At 38.2% G+C, this 23,776-nt stretch overlaps 1 pseudogene; it reads left to right on the top strand.

Annotated features, from left to right (window-relative positions):
• LOC119507733 overlaps positions 1-23,463 on the top strand; it is a 31,190-nt pseudogene extending 7,727 nt beyond the window's left edge.
• Positions 23,464-23,776: the final 313 nt, after the last annotated feature.

Below are 23,776 nucleotides of genomic sequence, written 5' to 3'. Positions count from 1 at the left end.
TATTTTTCCCAAAATTGTGGAGAGTATAAATGGATTGCTCTGACCTAAATGTGGCACACCTGAATTTCACATTAAGTGTTCCTGAGGGGAATCTCCGGAAAAATGCATTCATCTTCCATAGCAGCCAAAACTGAGATACAAGGAGGCCAATATGACCACTAATTGGAAGAAATGTGCTATTAAACTAAGGTGTTATGGTCAAAGAAAACAAACAGTATTTTTGTTTGTTTGTTTCTAAAGTAAAAATTCAGTTTATTTATCTGTTTATGACATAGTACACAAGAGGCAAAGTATTTCACATCATAGATTTCATTTTCAACTATTTGGAATGTTCATTTAATTGTCTAATAGAAGAGACTAGATGGGAAAGCCAGGCAATGCTTAGACAGCTAAAATAAGATTGGGGGGAGTCAATGCTAACATCGTCCTCACAGAGATGGGCATAAGGGGACAGTTAGTTGCAAGCTGGTTTTTTTAGAACTGTCAGCTGGAAGCATAGGGAGCACCATGTCTGGATACTTGGGCTGTCTTGAGCTTCATTCACCTCCACCACATTGTCCTTCTCTAGGTCATTCAGTCTTGCACATTTCTTGGTGACTTGCACATTTCCTGCAGCTCCTGGTGGGTCCTTGAGCAGATGATCTCAATGTCTCTCAGTAGGCTCAGTGAAGGTTATCACATGTTAAGTGATTGGAATTTGAATTTCCCTTTTCATTCCAGTCCATGCAGAGGGTAAAGCCAGGGCCTTTTGTCATATGTCTGATGCTACCTATCTAGGCTGCCTTCCCACAAAGGCATGTGATTTTATTGTGGGCAGAAAACTGCCACCCTTCCTTATTCTGTTCCCTTTTGGTGAGTGCCACATCAGTTCTCTAAGTGGACCATTGGACCCACTATGTTGGGGAATGTGGGAGAGCAGAAGTTAGGGAGCAAAAACACTTGGAAGTATATTAATATTCTAAGACATCTTAGTTATTTCTTTTCTTTCCTTTTCATTATAGAAGTTGTGGGTTTACAGAAAAATAATGCATAAAATACAAGGTTCCCATATACCACTCTATTGCTAACACCTTGCATTGGTGTTACATTTGTTATAATTGATGAAAGCACATTTTTATAACTGTACTATTAACCATAGCCCATGGTTTAATTTAGGGTTTACTATTTGTGTTGTACAATTCCATGATTTTTTTTTATTTTATGTTAGTAACATACATACAACCTAAAATTTCTCCTTTTAACCACTTTGTTATTTCTTAACATTTCCCATCTAGATGCCTTTACCACTTAGTACAGAGCTTTCATATGTAAATAAAAGCAGTGGGACTCTAGCAGCATGGAAAGTTTAAGGAGAAAATCTAAGAATCAGCATAAATCTTTGCTAGATCTCAAGCCTAAGGAACATAACTTAAATGAATTTGTTTTGTGTTGCCAAGTCCTTGCTCCCATAAAACAAAACATGTTTCAAAATGACATAGTATGATGTAGACATTCCTGTTGCATCAAAGCCTTAATTCATGCCCTCTTCTTCCTGCCTCAAACAAATATTTTCCCTCATTATGATCTCTTTGTGGTCCAGGTATTATGGGTTTTCCATATGCTTCTCTAATGTCTACAAATCAAAGATGTTTTTCAAGGATTCTCAAAATCTCAAAGTAAGGCCTGAACCAAGATCCAAGGTGAAGTGGAACAGGCATAAAGGATATCTTTGGCACAATTCCTCATCTTTCTTTTGATGTTCCAGCTTCCCTTTCTGCACATTTCACTATTTAGGTACCTATTGCCATCTTATAGTCCCCTAGTTGATTAGTATCACCTTACCCATTGCTAGACAGCACTTCATGCTCTTCACCTCTCTCAAACCCAATCTTCCCACTCCAACCAATTTAACCTAAGTGACATACTTAATGCACTTTTCCTTCTGAAAGATGATGTAGTAGAAGGTATTCTGGGGTTAGAGCTGGAAGAACTATTTATTATTAGTTCCACCACAGGTGTGTGACCTTCCACAAGCTATTAAATCCATTTGTGCTTCACTTACCACACCTGTAAAATGAGAATAATGGTAAAAACTGCCTCATAGAATTATTGTAAAGCTCAAATGATACTAACAATGTTGTGAGCTTTGTAAAAGATATAAGAATATACACAAGCAATTTACTGTATTTGTCTTAGCTATAGCTCAGTGTGGGACAGTTTTCTGGATACAATTCCTCTACCTAACAGTGCTCTAATGATTACTGTTGTAAACTGTTTAAGAAGTTATTTTAAGGTAGGTAGGACCTACCTGTTTGTCCTCTCAAAATCACAAACGTAAGAGGTCACTTATGCCATCAATATGTGGTTAAATCCAGTGGTGTACTAGCACAGTTTTAACAACTGGCTCTCTGGTGAGACAGAAAGATATCAGGGGTGCGGTGTAGAAGAACTGGGGTGACAGAGTAAAATTTCCCAATTTCCATGGTGGAAATATTCCCACCATGGCCAATCTCAAGCTACAATGTGACATCAACCATCTCACAAAATTCTTAAATATTTAACAATAGGCTATCCAGCACAGTACTATTTCAATCTACCTTATTACTATAACTAGAATTTTTTTGTGTGTTAATACAAGTTCTAGAAAAAAAATTCTGGATATTAGTGTTGGCCAAGATTAACTTTTTTCCTTTACTCTTTATCAGTTAGATTTAACAAAATACTCCTTCCTGTAATGAAGTCCTTTTAGCAGCAAAAAATATTGAAAATAAAGCCCTTCTATTTTCTTAATGAAACTGTTCCCTGATACCTGAGGATACTATTAATTGTAATTTAATTAACTTTGTTTATTAGGCTATAGGTTAGGCCTAATAGATTAAATAGCCTGATAGATTATTAATAGATTAAATAATCTATTATAGATAACCTAATAGGTTATTTATGGATCTATAGGTTATATAGATAACCTATATAGGTTATAGATGTGTAGGTTATAAAGTTATATATCTATTAAATAACCTAATAGATTAAAAGATTAACAGGTGATACAATGACTGCTAAAAGTCAAAATAGTAATATAACTTACAACACCTATGAAATTATTACCAGCTACAAAGTAACTAATTTTAATATGTGTTGTTAAAATATTAACCAAAGTCTCTGCATTTTGGATCGTGAAGCATCCCTTTGCATTTGCTTTCATGGGCTGACAATTCTATTATGGCTGATACTACAAGAAGATGATCACTATGAAGAAATTGTATTGGCAATGTGCCCATCCCTGCAATTGCATACATGCTTCTGAGAACTGATCTGGTTTCCAAGGACTTTTTGAGTTGGGAATGCTCAGGGAATTCTGATGGACTCAGACCATATCCAAATTGAAGGGCTTCTAAGCAAGTAATTTCTGGTCTGCTTATGTGATTATGGATTTGAGTTACCTACAGTGCCGCCGCCTTCTTCTCCTCCCCCACCCCTCCCCCTCCCTCTCCTCTTCCTTTTTAAATTTGGGGGTTTGGGGTTTTCATTTTTTGTTTTCTTTGTTTTGTTTTAGTTTTCACTCTGCATTCTTATATACATTGTCTTGTTGCTGTTTAGTGCCACTCTAGACCTATCCCAGACCAGACTTGAACCTTTAAGTAAGTTCCTCTAGAATACAGATAAGCAAGATCAGAACCTCAGAACTAAACCCAAATGGAAATCATATTACCACATCTTCATGAAAACCATGTTGACATACCAGGCCATTTGGCATACTGTCAGGCATAAGTTTATTGATTTGTGGCCTGAGTAGTTCTACATATTAATCTTCTGGAGAAGAAAAAGAATGTTAGCACAAATTGATATTGTACTTTATCCCTTATTAGCTCTCTTCCAATCCATGCTTTTTTGTTCTTTCTCAGCACAATTCCCTGGCAGTTCATCTAAATTGTTGCACGTATCAATCAATAGTTCGTTCCTTTTTATTGCTAAGTAGTATTTCATGCTGTTTATGTACCACCGTTTGTTTAATAATTCACCTATAGAAAGACATATGGCCAATTCCAGGTTTTAGCTGTTTTTAGTAAAGCAGCTATGAACTTTTGTGTACAGGTTTTTGTATGAACTTAAGTTTTCGTCTTTTTTCTGAGATGAATTTCCAGGAGTGCAATTGCTGCATCCTACGATAGTTGCATATTTATGTTTTTAAGAAACTGCCAAACTATTTTCCACTGTGTTTTAATGCTTTACATTCCCAATAATGTATGAATGACCAGTTTCTCCATGTCCTTGACAGCATTTGGGTGTTGCCACTATTTTCACTTGTTTTAGCCATTCTGACAGATGTGTTGTGATAGCTCATGGTGGTTTTAATTTGTATTTCCTTAAAAGCCGATGATGTTGAATACCTTTCATGTGATTGTTGTTACTTGTATATCCTCTTTGGTGAAATATCTATTCATGTCTTTTGCCCATTTTCTAATTGGATTGCTTGGTGTTTTACAAGAGTTTGAGAGTTCTTTATATATTCTAGAAATAAGTCCTTTATCAGACATGTGTTTTGCAAATGTGTTTTCCAAGCCTGTAGCTTCTCTTTTTATCCTCTTAGCAGGACCTTCTGAGAGCAAAAGGTTTTTGTTTTTAGTGAGTACAGTTTATCAACTTTTCCTTGTTTAGGTTTGTACTTTTGGTGCCAAGTCTATGAACATTTTGCTTCGCCCAGATGCCAAAGATTTTTCTCCTGTGTTTTTTTCTTGAAGTTTTATAGTTTTACGTTTTTCATTTAAGTCTCAAGATCCTTTTGAATTATCTTTTGCATAAAGTGTCAGGTTTAGATTGAGGTTCCTCTTTTTTGCCTATGGATATTCAGTACTCTCCAGAACTATTTTGTTGAAAAGACCATTATTCTTCCTTTTGCATTGGTTTGCAGCTTTGTCAAAACCAGTTGAGCATATTTATGTTGTTCTTTTCTGGGTTCTTTATTCCACTGCACTGAATCATGTGTCTATTCCTCTGCAGTACTGCATCCTGGATTATTGTAGCTATGTAGTAATCCTTAATATCATATAGAGTAATTCTTATATCTTTTAAAAATTTTTTATTGTAGTAAGAAATATCCAACTCATAATTTCCCATTTTTAACCACTTTCAAATGTGGCAATTCAGAAGTATTAATTACATTCACAATACTGTTCTATTGTCGCTGATATCCATTGCCCCTGATTTTCATAGCACCTTAAACAGAAACTCTTCACCCATTAAGTTAACGCCCTCTTCCCACCCACCTCCAGCCCTGGACACTGGTATCCTATTAGTTTGCCATCTATCCCTAAGAAGTTTGCTTCTTCTCGGTATTTATATAGCTTATCTTTTTGTGTCTGACATTTCATTCAACATGATGTCTTCAAGGTTCATCCAAGTTGCTGCATGCATCAGAACATCATTCCTTTCCACAGCCGAACACTTTAATCTTCTTTGTCACATTAAAAAAAAAAACTATTTTAGGACCTCTTCCTCTGCCTATAAATTTTAGAATAAGCTTGTCTATGTCTACAAAAAAACTTGCTGCATTTTTTTAGTGCATTTTTATTGAGATACACTCACACAGCATACAAATCATCTGAAGTATACAATCACTGGCTCACAGTATCATCACATCATTATGCATACAAGAAATAAAAATAGAGATAAACACAAATCTTCCCCCCACCACCCCCTTTATTGACACACAGTATTGGTGTAGTACATTGTTTCTGTTGATGAAAGAGTTTTAAAATATTGCTGTTAACTATAGTCCATAGTTTGCAATAGGTTCATTTTTCCCCTAAACCACTCTTTTATTAATTCCTTCTAATAGTATCATACATGTGTTCTAGTTCGTGAAAGAACTTTTTTATATTTTAAAATTTATCATGGGCATTGCCCACCACATGATTTACTGTGTTACACATACCCATGCTTCAACCTCTAACTTTCCTTCTGGTGACATACATGACTCTAAACTTCCCATTTCCACCACATTCATACACCATTCAACACTGTTAATTATTCTCACAATAACATGCCATTGTCACCTCTGCCCATTTTCAAAAGTTTAAGTATAACCTAGTTAAACATTCTGCACATATTAAGCAACCACTCCTCATTTTTTAGCTTCATTCTATATCCTGGTAACCAGTATTCTATATTTTATATCTGTGAGTTTACATATTATAATTAGTTCATATCAGTGACATCATAAAACATTTGTCCTTTTGTGTCTGACGTATTTCACTTACCATAGTGTCCTCAAGTTTCATCCATGTTGTTGCATGCTTCAAGTTGTCACTACTTCTTACCACTGAAAAATATTCCATAGTATGTGTGCCAGTTTGAATGTATTATTTCCCCCCAAACACCGTTATCTTTGATGCAATCTTGTGGGGCAGACGTATTAGTGGGGATTAATTTGGAACATTTGGATTAGGTTGTTTGCATGGAAATGTGCCCCACCCAACTGTAAGTGGTAACTCTGATGAGATATTTCCATGGAGGCGTGGCCCCACACATTCAGGGTGGGTCTTGATCATTGGAGCCATATAAATGAGCTGATGGGCAGAGGGAACTCAGTGCAGCTGTGAGTGACATCTTGAAAAGGAGCTACAGCCAAGAGGGACACTTTGAAGAAAGCACAGGAGCTGCAGATGAGAGACAGTTTGAAGACAGCCGTTGAAAGCAGACTTGCTCCAGAGAAGCTAAGAGAGGACAAATACCCCAAGTGCAACTAAGAGTGACATTTTTGAGGAACTGCAGCCTAGAGAGGAACGTCCTGGGAGAAAGCCATTTTGAAACCAGAACTTTGGAGCAGATGCCAGCCACGTGCCTTCCCAGCTGAGGTTTTCCAGACACCATTGGCCATCCTCCAGTGAAGGTTCCTGATTGCTGATGTGTTACCTTGGACACTTTATGGCCTTAAGACTGTAACTGTGTAACCAAATAAACCCCTTTTATAAAAGCCAATCCATCTCTGGTGTTTTGCATTCTGGCAGCATTAGCGAACTAGAACAGTATGTATAAACCACATTGTGTTATCCTTTCATTTGTTGATAGACACTTGAGTTGTTTCCATCTTTTGGTATTGTGAATAATGCCGCTATGAACATCAGTATGCAGAAGTCTGTTTTGCGTCCCTGCTTTCAGATCTTCTGAGTATATCACCAGTGGCGGGATTGCCAGGTCCTAAGGCAGCTCTATACTTAGCTTCCTGAGGAACCACCAAACTGTCCGCTACAGCAGCTGTACCATTTTACATTCCTGCAAGAAGTGAATAAGTGTTCCAATTTCTCCACATCCTTTCCAACATTTGTATTGCCTGTTTGTTTAATAGCGGCCATTCTAATAAGTATGAGATGATATCTCACTGTGGTTTTGATTTGCATTTCTCTAGGAGCTAGTGAGGCTGAAAATCTTTTCACGTGCTTTCTCCTTGCTGGGATTTTGACAGGAATTTCATTGTACCTATAGAGCAAATTGGGGAAAATTGACAACTTTACTAAGTTCATTACACATGAATGTAGTTTGTCTTTCCATTTATTTATGTCTTCTTTGATACCTTTCATCAGGATTTTATAATTCTCAGCATACAGATCCTGTACATTTTGCTTAATTATATACCGAAGTATTTAATTTTCTTTGGAGCAATTGGAAACGGCATTTTGTTTTAAGTTTTGGTTTCTGTATGTTCATTGTTAGAGTATAAAAATGTGATTAACTTTTGTGTGTTGAACTTGTATACTGTGACCTTGCTGAACTCCCTTACTAATTCTAGGAGGATGTTTTGTTTTGTTTGTTTTGATAGATTTCTGGAGTTTTTCTATGTAGACAATCATGTCATCTGCAAATACAGTTTTATTTCTTCCTTTCCGAACTGTATACTTTCTGTGTTTTTCTTGCCTTATTGGACCTTCCAGTACTATGTTGATTAAGAGTGGTTAGATCAGATATCCTTGCCTTATTCTCCTCTTTGGGGAAAAATTTAGTCTTTCATCATTAAGTATGATATTAACTGCAGGTTTTTTTATAGATACTCCTTATGAAGTTGAGCTAATTCCCCTCTATTCCTAATTTGCTGAGAGTTTTTTTCATGAACAGATGCTGGATTGTATCAAATCCTTTTTCTGCATCAATTTGATATGCTTCTATGATTTTTCTTTGACTTTTTGATAAGGTGAATTACTGATTTTTTAGTGCTTGATTAGCTTTGGGTATCTTGAATAAGTGCCGCTTGGTCATGGTGTATAGTTGCTGGTATTGATCTGCTAATTTTTGTTGAGGGTTTTTACTTCTAAGTTCATGAGAGATATTGGTTGGAAATTTTCCTTTTTTTTTGTAGTTTTACCTGGTTTTGGTATTAGGGAAATGCAGGCCTCATAACTACCCTGGTGTGTCTGGTGGAAAAAGAGAGTCCTGGGCCTATAGGGACAAAAAGGCTTCCCAGATCAGGCTGCCTGTCTTAGCTGGGTCACCACTGACAGCTCTGCCTGCCTGCCTTGGTGTATCTCAGTGGAAAGGGGCAGTCTTGGGAAGGAGAATGCCTCCCATGATCACTTATTTCTGTGGGATTCCCAATCTATTCTCCTTGCCAGTGGTTTGGGGCTGAACAGATATTGTCCCATGTGGTGCAGGGGGGAGAAAGAGGCCTACCAGAGCTGTCTTCTGTTGTTAGGTTGAGGGTCAAGAAATGCTGGGTCTGATATAAGGAGGTGAACGGATCCTGTACACAGCATTTTGAGTGAAGTACACCAGAAACAAAGGCAAACGCTATAATGCCTCACTGATATGAATTAACTACAATGTGTAAACTCAGAATTGAATCTTAGAGCACAGCCTAACAGGGAAATGATTATTGTAATGGTCCCTAGATTGTCAGCTCCTACAGCAGTCACATCTATTCCTGAATTGTAATGGCTATCTCCAAACTCTGAAATGTGGATCTGTTGGTGTTAACCTGATTGGTATCTGGAACATTGGGCATCTGTGCAACACCTGAAACTCAGAGCTAGAGCTCAGCAGATATGAATGTCAGTATTAATGCATACAGCAACTGTTAAAAAAAAAAAAAAAAAAAAAAACTGAAAAAGAGCCTAGACGTCAATTAGAAATATGAATAAAGCAGATCTGGTTAAGGCTAGATCAAATCAGGCCAAAGGGTAAAGGTGGAAACTGACTGTGTGTTAAAACTTCAACTTCCATGTGAGACCAAGGGAAGAAATGTATATTTGGTGCAGGATCTATATTTTCTAAACAATATAACTTCTACAGTCAGTTTGTTCAAACACCACAATTACATGGAACTTTGAGTAGGAAGTGAGATATGGCAGTTCTGTATATCTCATATCCCAAAGTAATTTGGGCAGAGAATAAAAATATATATTTGGGGCCCCCCTGAGGAGCTGGGGGAGGATGCAGAGGTGTTGGACTTCCTCACCTGGATTGTTGTTGATGTTCTCACAAACACTGGGGACTAACGGCTTGACATGCTGAGCCCTCTGCCTTGGGGCTTGCCCCTATGAAGCTTGTAACTGCAGAGGAGAGGCTAAGCTTGCTTATAATAGTGCCTAAGAGCCCTGTCTCTCTAGCTAAGCCAACTTGAAAGGTGAAATCACTGCCCTCCCCTCTACGTGGGATCAGACACCCAGGGGACTGAATCTCCCTGGCAACGTGGAATATGACTCCCGGGGAGGAATGGAGACCTGGCATCGTGGGACGGAGAACATCTTCTTGACCAAAAGGGGGATGTGAAAGGAAATGAAATAAGCTTCAGTGGCAGAGAGAATCCAAAAGGAGCCGAGAGGTCACTCTGGTGGGCACTCTTACGCACACTTTAGACAACCCTTTTTAGGTTCTAAAGAATTGGGGTAGCTGGTGGTGGATACCTGAAACTATCAAACTACAACCCAGAACCCATGAATCTCGAAGACAGTTGTATAAAAATGTAGCTTATGAGGGGTGACAAGGGGATTGGGAAAGCCATAAGGACCACACTCCACTTTGTCTAGTTTATGGATGGATGAGTAGAAAAATAGGGGAAGGAAACAAACAGACAAAGGTACCCAGTGTTCTTTTTTACTTCAATTGCTCTTTTTCACTCTAATTATTATTCTTGTTATTCTTGTCTGTGTGCTAATGAAGGTGTCAGGGATTGATTTGGGTGATGAATGTACAACTATGTAATAGTACTGTGAACAATCGAAAGTACGATTTGTTTTGTATGACTGCGTGGTATATGAATATATGTCAATAAAATGAAGATTAAAAAAAAAAAAAATAGTGCCTAAGAGTCTCCCCCTGAGTACCTCTCTGTTGCTCAGATGTGGCCCTCTCTCTCTAACTAAGCCACTTTGGCAGGTGATCTCACTGCCCATCCCCTACATGGGACCTGACTCCCAGGGGTGTAAAGCTCCCTGGCAACGCAGGATATGACTCCTGGGAATGAATCTGGACCCAGCATCATGAGATTGAGAACATCTTCTTGACCAAAAGGGGGATGCAAAATGAAATGAAATAAAGCTTCAGTGGCTGAGAGATTTCAATGGAGTCGAGAGGTCACTATGCTGGACATTCTTACGCACTATATAGATAAACCTCTTTAGGTTTTAATGTATCGGAATAGCTAGAAGTAAATACCTGAAACTATCAAACTCCAACCCAGTAGCCTTGACTTTTGAAGACGACTGTATAACAATGTAGATTACAAGGGGTGACAGTGTGATTGTGAAAACCTTGTGGCTCACACTCCCTTTATCCAGTATATGGATGGATGAGTAGATAAATGGGGACAAAAACTAAGTGAAAAATAGGGTGGGATGGGGGGGGTGATTTGGGTGTTCTTTTATATTTTTATTTTTTATTCTTATTCTGATTCTTTCTGGTATAAGGAAAATGTTCAAAAATAGATTGGGGTGATGAATGCACGACTATATTATGGTACTGTGAACAGTTGATTGTACACCATGGATGACTGTATGGTATGTGAATATATCTCAATAAAACTGAATTTAAAAAAAAAAAAGAAATGCTGGCTCTGGATGACTGCCTTCTGTTGGGTAGGAGTACTTAAAACATCCTGCAACTGTGCTGTTCCTCCGGTCCTGTGGTCCCAAACTGCCTTGCCTTCTTGTAACCATTTTCCAGAGTTCTCTTTTCATAATCTACTATTTCCAGGGTTTATAGATGTTCCTGGTGGGGAGGAAGGAGCAGGTAAAACACAGGTCTACATCATCTTGTCCAGTTTGGAAGCAGACTTAACTTTTAATCATATATGCTCAAAGACTGACTCAGTTCCAAAATCTTGAATTACTTGAATTCTGCATAATTGGACAAGGACTTAATATGAAGAAAAGGAAGAAGAGAAGACAGACCTTACATTATTGTAATTGACCTCAAGCTGATACAGCATGACAAAGAAAAAAAAAAAACCCAACCAACAACAACATGAAACAGAGAACAAAAGCCTTTTCTTTGTAATAGCTGAAGGCCAGTTCATCTTTTCTTTTCTTGGTATTTACCTTTCTGCTTCATGTGATTAATGTAAAACAAAGTTTTCCATATAACATTTTATTAAGTGCACTATGAAAGTTTGTGAAACTCAGGGAAAAATTATACCATAAAATCAAAGAATAGATACAAAAAAACAGTTTAGCTCAAACTCTTGGGCAAGCACAGTGTATTTTATCATTCATCAGCTATGGAGTTCATAAGACATCAGGGTGGTAACAATAATACATGTTTGCTCCTTATCTTCTTCTCTTATCTTCCTTTTTAAAAAATAATCATTTATAGAAAATACATACTTTTTCCGTAAGAGGCATTACATAAAGTTATTTCCTACCTTGGAGATGAAATATTTCCATTCCATGCACTCATTATTGGTCAACTTCTGCCTGAAAAAGTCAAACCGAATGCTATTTATTGAAACTCATTATTGAAATGTCATTTAAATAAGCCAACACTTACCATTTGATATTCATAAGGAGAGTAGTACATCCTTTGGCTAAAGTGGGGGATTGCATCTAAAGAAGAAAGAACATGATTTTATAATAGCCTGTGTCCTGCATTTGTTGATTTTTAAACCAGCCCAGTAAAAAAAAAGTCCAGATCAATCATAATTTTAAAACTCCTTATTGGTGCATTCTATATCATAAGTTTACTTGTGGAGATGATCCTCCATTGCCGAGTAAGTGTTCCCATTTGCAAAGAATGACATCGCAAGGGGAAATTACTGTGGTCAATCTTGCAGTTATATTATCCAAATAATTGTTATAATACCCAATTCAATGTGATGCTAGTGTAAGAAGTAATGCATATGGCAGGGCCCCCCAGAGGAGCTGGGGGGAAATGCAGAAGTGTTGGACTTCCTCACCTGGGTTGTTGCTGATGTTCTCACAAACATTGAGGACTGACGGTTTGGTATGCTGAGCCCTCTATCTTAGGGCTTGCTCTTATGAAGCTCATTATTTGAAAGGAGAGGATAAACCTGCTTATAATTGTGCCTAAGAGTCTCCCCCTGAGTACCTCTCTGTTGCTCAGATGTGGCCCTCTCTCTCTAGCTAAGCCAACTCGGGAGATGAACTCATTGCCCGTCCGCCTACGTGGAATCTGACCCCCAAGGGTATAAATCTCCCTGGCAATGCAGAATATGACTCCCATGGATGAATCTGGACCCAGCCAGCATCGTGGGATTGAGAACATCGTCTTCTTGACCAAAAGGGGGATGAAAATGAAACAAAATAAAGTTTCATTGGCTGAGAAATTTCAAATGGAGTTTAGAAGTCACTCTGGTGGACATTCTTATGCACTATATAGCTAACCCTTTTTAGGTTTTAATGTATTGGAATAGCTAGAAGTAAATACCTAAAACTATCAAACTCCAACCCAGTAGCCTAGACTCTTGAAGACAACTGTATAACTATGTAGCTTACAAGAAGTGACAGTATGATTGTGAAAGCCTTGTGGCTCACACTCCCTTTATCCAGTGTATGGATGAATGAGTAGAAAATGGGAACGAAAACTAAATGAAAAATAGGGTGAAGGGGGGATGAGCTGTGTGTACTTTTTTACTTTTATTTTTTATTCTTATTTTTATTCTTTCTGGTGTAAGGAAAATGTTCAAAAATAAACTGGGGCGATGAATGCACAACTATATTATGGTACTGTGAACAGTTGATTGTACACCATGGATGATTGTATGGTATGTGAATATATCTCAATAAAACTGAATTTTTAAAAAAAGAGGTAATGCATATTAAAATTTCTAACTTTAGATTGAATCATAACAATATACCAGGTAGTGTTTCCAAAGCTATTCAGGAGCAAATCTAAATATATACAAAAGCAAAATGAAATTTAAGTAATATCTACTGACAAGTATTACTATTCTTAAGAAAATGCTCCTAATAGCAATTATATTTTGACTCCAAAAATAACTCTCTCTCACTCAGAAAACTCTAGCAGCAGCCACAAAAGTCCACCTGAAATTCTTGAAAAACTGCTTCTGTGATATGAAAGATTTGCAGGTTCTTTTGAGATATATTAAATACACTTAGAACCTATTGGAAATTGTGCTTAACTTACTAGATTATTTTTTTAATCATAGAGGAATGTTTATATTTTTAAATAGTGTCAAGAATAACCCTAACAGTTTTTGGAATTTGTGAAAAAGCACAACTAAAAGCTGTCTAATATTTGCTATATACTATTTGTCAGTTTCAAAAATATATATTAGATTGCTTTTTTTATTTTAGTCAATATTAATATATCCAGGTAACTTAACATTATAGTCAATATCAGTATATTCAGGAATTAATTTTTAAGTACTAGGTAACCTAACTTTCTATCCCAAATGAAAGAACCCAGTCTCTTGTGGTGTCCAAAAAATTATTGAAAAACTAATATGTACCAAGCAGTAGTTTGTGAACTCCTGGAAAGCAAGGACCCAATTATATTTATCTTCATAGCTCTAGATATTATCTTGTACATAGTGGGTATTTGACATATATTTGTTAAATTAATTATTTAAAGGGAAGAAATGGAGAAATGGCTAGAACTAATATTTATATAGCAAGCACTAGGCTAGGCCATAATCTTATATAATCCTCACAAAAACCACGTAAGCTTCATGTATTAGTTAGACATCTTTGGATTGCAAAGTTATATAGAAAACCTAAACCTACACCTAGCTTAGGAAATAAAGGGAATTTATTGGCTCATGTAGCTGAAAAGTCTGGCAGTAGATGAAGCTTCAGGTAAAATTTCAACACACTCTGGCATATTTTCTCTGTAGATCTGTCAGCTTTGCCCCCTTTCATATGTTAACTTCAATGTCAGCTGGCTTCCTTCATAGTAGCAAAATGACTGCAGCCATTCCAAGACTCTTGTCAGCACACCACACCATACTTAGGGATAGAGTATGTCTCTTCTAGCGGTTGTCTTAGAAGAGTTAGCACATATTCCAAAAGCCTCCAAGAAATGTCTCATAGAGCTTTAGCTTAAAACAGATTACATATCCATGGGATGAAATAAGTGGTTTGAGCTTATCAAAGTCAACTCTTTGAGTTAGTATTGGATTTATTCCTTCCCAGACTGCCATTGGCTAGGAAATATGGGGTTTTGTTAGAAAAGGAGATGAAAACACTTAATGCTAGGTAGATGGCCAACATATGTCCACTAGACATATTTTAGCCTCAGTTAAGCTTAGAAAGTTTAAGAAGCTGGCCCAAAGTGAAGACTGGCTTAAAACTGGACTTTAAATGTTGTTTCTTTCCACTTTAAATATATCAAGTGTTGGAGCAGAACTCAGTATAAAACATCATCTTTCTCCTAACTTTAGAAAAGTAAAACTAAAGTAATCTTATCCTAGGAAAAAATGTGATTTAAATAAAATGTCTCTTTCTCTTCCGTCCTTACTTCTGCCTTCCTAACCCATTGGAAACTTTTCCAGCTTTCCTATACCAATTGAATGCTCTCATAATTCCCAAGGGGAAAGTCCATGCTCCAAAATTATCTCCCCTCTTGACTCTCATTGAACTTTTGTTCCTTTAAGTATTAGAGAACACAATTCAGTATTAGTAGTAACAATGCATTGCCACTCTCAGATATGTTTCTAGTTTATATCATGACACTTGCTGGATACAACCCTGTACACTTCTTGCCCCCAAGAATCTCTCCTGGGGGAATCTTAAGGGGAGGAGATACCAAAAGATGGTTGAGAATTTTTTTGCAGACGAACTTTCCCAGAAGTCCTCAAATCAAACTCTGAAAGTGATTGTTCCCATTGCCTGTATGGATGAGTGACCTGACTCGCCGAATTATCTTTTTCCTATGATTACAAGTAGGGTATTACCATTGGCTAATCAATCTCTTGTCCCACCTTCACACATTTTCAAGCTACTTTTTTATATTTAAAAGTTGTTATTTGATTGATGTTTCTTATGTGAAAAGTGTTCATTTTCAGATTGTACTCTTCTCTACTGCACTTAGCTTAATAATTATCCTCACTTAAAAATGACTTCAGAATTCAAATTGCTTTCAAACGTGATTTTATGCCACCCTTCCCCCAAAATAGGTTTCACTCTCACAACACCTTTAAACACACATAAAATGATAAAAGAAGAAAGAATAAAAGTACAATATCCTTTTTTTAAAAAAGCCTAGAAATTCATCTTTTTAAGAATGACAAAATTTAAGATTTGTCAAATGTCAATTGGCTGCTTCTTAATCATAGAAAACCGAGCCCAAATGAATTCTAAATTCAGGAAGCTGGGGTGGAGCTGAGTGTTACAGTGTTGATTAGGTCCCAATGACATATGGAAAAAGGAAAGCTGCAACACCTCAAACGTGTGGCTGGCCAGATCTAGCTAAGACTGGTGCAAGCTGGACCGTGGGTTTTTTATGACTGTTAAATGAGCCAGAATCAGACCATGGGCTCTAGGTTGCTGGCACTTGCTTTAATGCCTGCAAGCTGACACAGCATCTATGTGTAATTGTTTTATGCTCATAAGCTTTACCAGTGTTTTCTACTGCGTTGCAATCACAAACATGTTTGCTGCTTAGCTGCTTGCATTTAGGACACCCCTTCCCACCCACCACCCACACATAGAAACACTGCTCTTTCAATATTCTGGGCTGTTCAGCCACTACAGAATCAACCCACACAGAGTAACTGTTAAAGTATTTATTACGTCCTCCTTGGAATCTGGGATGTTAAATTCTGTTGTTTTTCTCTAAATCTAAAGCAATATTTTACATATTTATATGGATTTTCCTAAATTGGATTAAAGACCTTTAATGATCTTTACAAGATAGTGCCAAAATTGTTCAAATTTTGAGCAAATTTTGTTGCTAGAAGAATGGTTTTTTGCTTTTTTAAGAAAAATAAATGCTGTTACTATATTAAAAAAATGGGGAATTTCAGATGTGGGTGGCAATTCACTAAGACATATCCACTTAGCTGAAATCAGCTAACTTATGGGTTTGATTCTGCCAACCCCACACACTCGTAATGTGATAGCACATGAGCATTCCACACACTCGTAATGTGATAGCAACCTTGGGCGCGGGGAAGAGGGGCTGACAGGGAGACACTCTGTTCCCATTAAAAGCTCCTGCTCACTGTTTCAGGCTAAACATAAAGTATTCTCGCTGCCCACTCAAGAATAGACTCAAATCCAGCCTGAAACAGAGAGTCAAAAATGTGATGTAGAAAATGTTAGAATAATAAGAGAGATTCAAAATGCAGTCTGAAGGTGTGACAGCTTGGAGGTTTTAAGGACCCCAGAAAAGTATGTTCTTCAGTTAATCCATTCCCATGGACGTAGACCTATGGTGGATGGGAGCTTTTGATTAGGTAATTTCAATTGAGATGTGACTCACCCCATTCAAGGAGGGTCTTAATTCCCTTACTAGTGTCCTTTATAAGAGGATAAAGGACATCCAAGAAAAGTCCAGAGGACTCAGAGAAGCCCCAGAGAAGCTGAGAGACAAGGACACACACACAGAAGCTGAGAGAGTAAGCCACTGAAGCCAGAAGCCGGAAGCAACTAAGCCCAGGAGAGAAGGACTAACAGACGTTTCCATGTGCCTTGTCATGTGACAGAGGAGCCCCAGATGCCAGCAACACCACAGTCCAGGTACCATCCTGTTGATGTCTTGAGTTGGACATTTCCATGGCCTAAAAAACTGTAAATTGTAAGTTAATATATCTCCATCGTAAAAGCCAACCCATTTCTCGCATATTGCATTTCCATTAGCAAACCAAAACAAAGTGTTTTTAAATTTATACAAAAAAGACAACTTAACACCACTGTATATTTTATTATTCATATGTGCAAGTTCCATTATTGTTACTTTTTAAGCATCAAAGCTGCAATTTTAGAGCTAGTTTATTTGCATATTTCATACTTAAACGTTATTTTTAGATCAAAGGGGATGAACCTTGCCTCTGTACCGTTCATGAAACAAACATTTATTGAGCATCTACTATGTGCCAGTCATGGTGCTGAATAGAGAAGTAATAAGAAAAGCAAGAGCCCTACATTTGAGGAGCAGTGTCTAATGTGAAGAGACATCAAAACAAATTAGAAACATGTAGCGTGATAAAATCTGTAATTGAGACATGTATGGCAGGAAAGACTAACCAACCAAAAAAGATGAATTGATAGGCTGAAGTAAACACTGGTGTTGAGACCGGAGAGATGTTTACATGAGAGCAATTATTAAGTGATCAGTTTATGGATGAATAATTTCCTATTATGATACCTTTAGTTCCCAATAACTTTCTAACTTTGGGACATGGATAATGAACCTCAAATAGCCAAGCCCCCCTGTATATCCCTCTTTCCCTTAGGTAGAAACCTTAGGTCCCACTTAGGCTCCACTCTAAGTCCAATCTTGTGCTTATTTGAAAAGGATTTAAGGATTTCTGATTCAACTCCCAAAGAGATCCTACCTTGTGACAGAGTGGCTTTAAGCAGGTTTTCTAGGGCAGTGAGGACAGGCATAAGGAAAAGGGCAGGTGCTAGACACACTCACTGAGATCCATCAGGCAAAGAAAGGAAATAGTTTAAGTATATGGAGTGCTAATTATGTTGTCAACTAATTTAAACCTGTGAAGTTTGAATTGAGGCTTAGAAAGATACAGTAACCTACCCAAGCTCATGCAGATAGTATTATAGCTTGGATTCTAACAGTTTCCTTAACTTAAAAGGTGGGACAGGCCCGTTCTAACCAGTCAAGCAGAGCATAACTTTAAGAGTGAATGGCATTGCATCCTGTTTCTTAAGCTGTTTGGTGGGTACATAAGACATCATTAATTGGTATTTCTTACACATATTATCATTAGGGTTTTGTATCTATTCAATATTTACTAAAATAAAATTTTAATGAGATTAAATGGGAATACTGGATGAGCCAGAACAATATAAAGAGGTGTTTCCAAATTTTAAAAAGAGAGAAAATTTGGCAAAGAGAAAATTTGGCAGACAATCAGGCATCATCAGGATCCCACATGGAATATCAGAAGTGTTATGATAGAAGAAGCACAGAGCCAGGAAGTCTAGCATCGTTCAGGCAGAGCTACTTCCCGTAGACCAAGATGGTGGAGTGAAACACTCTGAGGTTCCATTCTCCCACAGAATCTTTGAATAACTAACAAACTTGGCAGAGCCATCTTTCTCAGAGCTCTGGAAAACAGTTAAAGGGTTGCAGTAACTGAGTGAGCATCAAATCAAGAAAAAGGCAACTTAGAAATGGTTAGAAAACCTCATGGCATGCTTGCTGGCTCCACCCCCACACACCCCCACTAGCTCAGTGTGGAGTCAGTACAAGCTCCTAGTTTGGGTCCCTGGCCCTGTTCTGGGCAGAGAAGAGTAACCCCTTTGCACATACTGGGGCGCATTTATGTCTGTGCCAAATACATGGTGGCAGCCTGAAGCACTAAACCTGGACACTTGTCCCTGGCTTGCCATCTGTGCCAGTTTGAATATATTATGTCCCCCAAACGCCATTACCTTTGATGTAATCTTGTGTGGGCATACGTTATCAGTGTTGATTAGATTGTAATTCTTTAAGTGTTTCTTTGGAATGTGCCCCACCCAGCTGTAGGTGATGACTCTGATTGGATAATTTCCATGGTGGTGTTGCTCCACCCATTCAGGGTGGGTCTAAGTTGAGTCACTGGAGCCATATAAATGAGCTGACAGACAGAGGGAACTCCGTGCAGCTGTGAGTGATGTTTTGAAGAGGAGCTACAGCCAAGAGGGACACTTTGAAGAAAGCACAGGAGCTGCAGATGAGAGAAAGTTTGAAAACGGCTGTTGAAAGCAGACCCTTGCTCCGGAGAAGCTGAGAGAGGACAAATATCCCAAGTGCAATTAAGAGTGACATTTTTGAGGAACTGCACCCTAGAGAGGAACATCCTGGGAGAAAGCTGTTTTGAAACCAGAACTTTGGAGCAGATGCCAGCCACATGCCTTCCCAGCTAACAGAGCTTTTCCGGACACCACTGGCCATCCTCTAGTGAAGGTGTTGCCTAGGACATTATGTGTCCGATTGCTGATGTGTTGCCTAGGACATTATGGCCTTAAGAATGTAACTGTGTAACCAAATAAACCCCCTTTTATAAAAGTCAATCCATCTCTGGTGTTTTGCATTCTAGCAGCATTAGCAAACTAGAACAGATTTTGGTACCAGGAGTGGGGTGATTTTGCTGCTGAGTTTGCAAATACCAAACATGTTGGAATGACTTTTTAAATGGATAAGGGGAAGATCCTGGAAGAACTGTGAGGAGCTTGATAGAAAAGGCCTAAACTGCTTTCAAGAGACTGTTTGTGGAAATATGGAATCTAAAGATACTTCTGATGAGGGCTTGAACAGAAGTGATTAATGTGTTGTTGCAAACTGGAAGAAAGGTGATCCTTGTTTTAAAGTGGCAGAGAATTTGGCAAAATTGAGTCCTGGTGTTGGATGGAAGGCAGAATTTGAAAGTGACAACCTGGAATACTTAGCTGAGAAGATCTCCAGACTACATGTGGAGGATGTACCCTGGCTTCTCCTTGCAGCTTATAGTAAAATGTGAGCAGAGAGAGATAAACTTAGAACTGAACTCTTGGGTTCAAAGAAACCAGAAGCTGATGGCTTGGTAAATTACAGGCTTCCAGGGGATGGAATGTGCCAGTTTGAATATATTGTGTCCCCCAAATGCCATTATCTTTGATGTAATCTTGTGTGGGCAGACCTATCAGTGTTGATTAGATTGTAATTCTTTTGAGTGTTTCCATGGAGATGTGCCCCACCCAACTGTGGGTGATGACTCTAATTGGATAATTTCCATGGACTGTTGGCCCACCCATTGGATGGGCCTTGATCAGTGGAGCCATGTAAATGAGCTGACGGGCAGAGGGAACTCAATGCAGTTGTGAGTGACATTTTGAAGAAGAGCTACAGCCAAGAGGGACACTCTGAAGAATGCCCAGAAGCTGAGAGAGGAGCTGCAGATGAGAGACATTTTGAAGACAGCCATTGAAAGCAGACCCTTGCTCCGGAGAAGCTGAGAGAGGACAAATAGCCCAAGTGCCACTAAGAGTGACATTTTTGAGGAACTGCAGCCTAGAGAGGAATGTCCTGGGAGAAAGCCACTTTGAAACCAGAACTTTGGAGCAGACACCAGCCACGTGCCTTCCCAGCTAACAGAGGTTTTCCGAACACCATTGGCCATCCTCCAGTGAAGGTACCGATTGCTGATATGTTACCTTGGACACTTTATGGCCTTAATACTGTAACTGTGTAACCAAATAAACCCCCTTTTATAAAATCCAATCCACCTCTGGTGTTTCGCATTCCGGCAGCATTAGCAAACTAGAACACCATCCCAGATCTTGCCTTGCATGCAGAAGCAGCTTGCAGATAGCCAAATCAATATAAGAAACAATCAAACTTCAGTGACCTGTGGCAAAGGAATATGGCTTTAAGACATAAAGAGAGCACCCAGGACCAGAGAAAAGACTATTTCATAGGGAGAAGAAGGGGCATTTGGATCCTCATAAAAGGGGAAATTCCTAAGGTCATGATAGCCTGTCCAAGACAAGACACGTGCTTATAAAAGACAGAGAGGACCCTGCACTTTGTCCTCAGGTTTTTCTTCAGGTTCATTGGTAGGAGGGTGTTCTAGTTTGCTAATGCTACCAGAATGCAAAGCACCAGAGATGGATTGGCCTTTATAAAACAAAGGGGTTTATTTGGTTACACAGTTACAGTGTTAAGGCCATACAGTGTCCTTCAACAAAGGGTACCTTCACTGGAGAATGGTCAATGGCATCTGAAAAACCTCTGTTAGCTGGGAAGGCATGTGGCTGGCATCTGCTCCAAGTTCTGGTTTCAAAATGGCTTTCTCCCAGAACATTCCTCTCTAGGCTTCAGTTTCTCTCCAAAATGTCACTCTCAGTTGCTCTTGGGGCATTTGTCCTCTCTTAGCTTCTCCAGAGCAAGAGTCTGCTTTCAATGGCCATCTTCAAACTGTCTCTCATCTGCAGCTCCTGTGCTTTCTTCAAAGTGTCCCTCTTGGCTGTAGCTCCTCTTGAAAATGTCACTCTCAGCTGCACTGAGCTTCTTCTGTTTTGTCAGCTCATTTATATGGCTTAATTTAGACCCACCCTAAATTGGTAGGGTAACACCTCCATGGAAATTATCCAATCAGAGTTATCACCCACAGTTGGGTGGGGCACATTTCCGAGGATGCAACCTAATCCAAACATTCCAGCTTAATCCCCACTAATATATCTGCCCCCACAAGATTGCATCAAAGAACATGGCTTTTTCTGGGGGACATAATATATACAAACCAATACAGAGGGTAAAGCTCTGAAGGAGTGCGTCAGCCAACATAAAACCAATCTGCAAAGACTGAAAGGTGTTTTTTGTAAATGTTTGTTTGTTAGCTTCTAGCTCTCAAGGATATCTCTGTCAAATCACTAGCTAGATACAAATGTAAGGAGCAGACACTTCAGGGACTAAATTCCAAAATTTACATTAAAATATTAAAATGTACAGTGTAGAACAAAAGATTACAAGACAAACAAAGAGATAGGAAATGATGGTCCATGCAAAGTAATAAGATAAAACATTAGAAATCATCAACAAAGAATACCAGGCTTTGAACAGACCAGGCAAAGACTTTTTAAAAATAGTCTTTGATTCCTGCATCCACTGCAGCCAATTCCTCTGTGCTCTTAGAAGATGTCTTAGGTCCACCACCTGATAACAATGATGTTGTCAATGACTTTGGTATTGAATATTATGTGGTTGAGGTAGAAAATAGGGAAACAAACCTCCTGAAAATTTCTTACAGAGTTAAGGAGTACTGTTCTGGTGTGCTAATGCTGCTATTATGCAAAATACCAGAAATGGATTGGTTTTTATAAAGGGGGTTTATTTGGTTACAGAGTTATAGTCCTAAGGTCATAAAAGTGTCCTAACTAAGGCATCAATAATAGGATACTTTCACTGAAGAATGGCCAATGGCATCTGGAAAACCTCTATTGGCTGGGAAGGCACGTGGCTGGCGTCTGCTTGTCCCGGGTTATGTTTCAGCTCCGGCATTTCAAAATGGCATCCTTCAAAATGTCTCTGGGTTTGTCTCTGTTAGCTTCTCTGGAAAAAACTCTGGCTAGCATCTCTTAGCATCTCTAAGCATCAGCATCAGCAAGCATCTAGGCCTCTGTGGCTCTTTTTAAATGACTCAAGTAAACTAATCAAGACCCACACTGAATGGGTGGGGTAAAATCTCCTTGGAAACATTCAACCAAGAGGTCACACCCTAATCAGAAAAATTAATAAATCTGCCCCCACAAGATTGCATTAAAGAATATGACTTTTGGGGGGACATAATATATCCAAACCAGCACAAGTACAAAGTAGAAATTTTGAATACTCTCAGGGAAAAGTATTTGTTGTTGACTACATAATATTTGACCATAGGTCTTGGGCAGAGACTGGGGTAGAATTAACTTGGCCGTATCTTCATGAATTCATATGAGGATTATGACATTGTTATTTGGTCTGCAATGAATATGAAGTGGATTGAAGCTAAAATGTTAGAGCTGGGAGTGAGCACAAATGCAAACTAGTGCATGCTCCAAGGAGAAGATTAATAAATGTAAAACCTCTTGCTGTTATATGGGGAAAGTTTTCTGGTGTTTTATATCCAAAAACAAACAACAACAGCAACAAAAACAACAAACAACAACAACAAAAAAAAAAAAAACACCAATATGTTTGATGATGTAGGAAGAAATTTTCTAATGAGCCCACAGAATGTACTTAAGGCCTTTTATGAAAGCTCACCTAAATCGAGATACAGTCAAAGAACTTTTAAAATGAATTCAGTACCTCAAGGAAATAGCAAAATTAGATGACTTCTTGGAGTCAAATCACAAATATTAGGAAAGGAATCTCTCAAAGAAAAAAGAACAGTAGTTTTAAATTATACTGACAGTTATTGAAAATACTTGAGTTCCATGAACTTCTTGCTTTTAAGCTAGAAATCATTATGATAGTGCCAGACACTGAAGCAAATGCCACACTGCTTATACTTCATCTTCCAGGTTTTCTAAATTTTATTTTATGTTAAAACTCATATCAATAAGCTTTAAAAAAATCCATTTTTTCCCGCTATATAACAGTATACACTGTTACTCTTGAAAACTATTTTCTCTGGTATTGATTACTGAGTTTTTTCCATGAAAAAAAAATGGAGAAAAATGCATACTCACTGTCATTTTCTGACTTT

Source organism: Choloepus didactylus, chromosome 13 (genome assembly GCF_015220235.1).
Source record: "Choloepus didactylus isolate mChoDid1 chromosome 13, mChoDid1.pri, whole genome shotgun sequence".
Classification (NCBI taxonomy): domain Eukaryota; kingdom Metazoa; phylum Chordata; class Mammalia; order Pilosa; family Megalonychidae; genus Choloepus; species Choloepus didactylus.
Note: the sequence above shows the minus strand (reverse complement) of the source record. Positions and strands in the feature narration are given on the sequence as shown.